Here is a 1,162-nt window from a genome sequence, read left to right as displayed (position 1 = left end):
TGGTTAGTACTCCATACAACTTCAGGCCATGCAGGTCTGAAGGCCTAGAGACTCAGAGAAAGAAGTTGAGCATAGCTGGGCCAGGGTGAGAAGGAACTGAGGGTCACTAGATAAAGTGGGAACATTAAGATGAGAAGAGATTTTGCAGTCATGTGAAGAATTTTGCACTTTATTCTAAAAGCAGTGAAAGATTTTTAAATTACAGCATCTGCATTTTTGAGAGCACTTTCTGGCTCCTGTATAGGTGTAAGAGTTTAATAAGGAGCTTATTGCATTAATGCAAATGAGAGTGAATGGTTTCTTGGGCCCTAGGGGTGGCAGGAGAGACAGAAGGGAGAGGACATGTAGATTTAAGAGATCTGTAGAGAGTAAAATGAGCAAAAGTTAAGTTATTGGATTTGGGGGGTATGGATAGGAGAGATGAGACAGATAGTTGATTTCTAGCTAGTTCAGCCAGATGAATCGCTGAAGACCTGCTTTGATAGCAGAGGAGGAAACTCAGGATGATGTGCTGAATTTGAAGTTTCCTTCAGGTGACAACGTCGACGACATAGTGGCAAATGCAAATCTGGGGCCTTCTGGTTTGTTTGTGTTTAGGAAGTGATCAAACTAGGAGGAAGAAGAGATGAGGGCTTAGGCCCCAGCTCTGAGCATCACCAACATCCAGAGGTCAGGCAGAGAAGTAGGAGCCAGACGAGGAAACTGAGAAGAAGCTTTTAGCTTTTAGCTACTGAACTACACTGAGAGTGGTACAGAATGCCCTCTTGAGGACATTGCAAAAGTTTGGTGGTTCGTTTTCATTCTAAATCTTCACATGCAGAGTTCAGGTTCCCAAGATGGGTGGGGACAGGGGAAGTCAGAAGGAAATAGAAGCTGGTTGCTCTGGACTTGGACTTGAGGTCCTGGAGTGATGCTGTGGATGATGCGTGTGACTGCATCTAATTCAGTCTTCATGAGAAGTTGGTGGCCAAGTTTCCTGTCCAAACCATGTATGACATGTAGGGGCCACCAAGGAGGATTTCATCATCCTGTACTGCATTTGAGAGGAATTCTAACTTTTCCCATGTCACATAGCTGAACTAGGAGGATGTCTAGGGAACCACAGTGATAGTGGTTTTATGTTATGTGGTTGAATTGCAAGGCCTTGGTTGGAGGGTGGAGA

Source organism: Tamandua tetradactyla, chromosome 17 (assembly GCF_023851605.1).
Source record: "Tamandua tetradactyla isolate mTamTet1 chromosome 17, mTamTet1.pri, whole genome shotgun sequence".
NCBI lineage: Eukaryota > Metazoa > Chordata > Mammalia > Pilosa > Myrmecophagidae > Tamandua > Tamandua tetradactyla.
The sequence above is the reverse complement of the archived record's forward strand: the minus strand, read 5'-3'. Positions refer to the sequence as shown.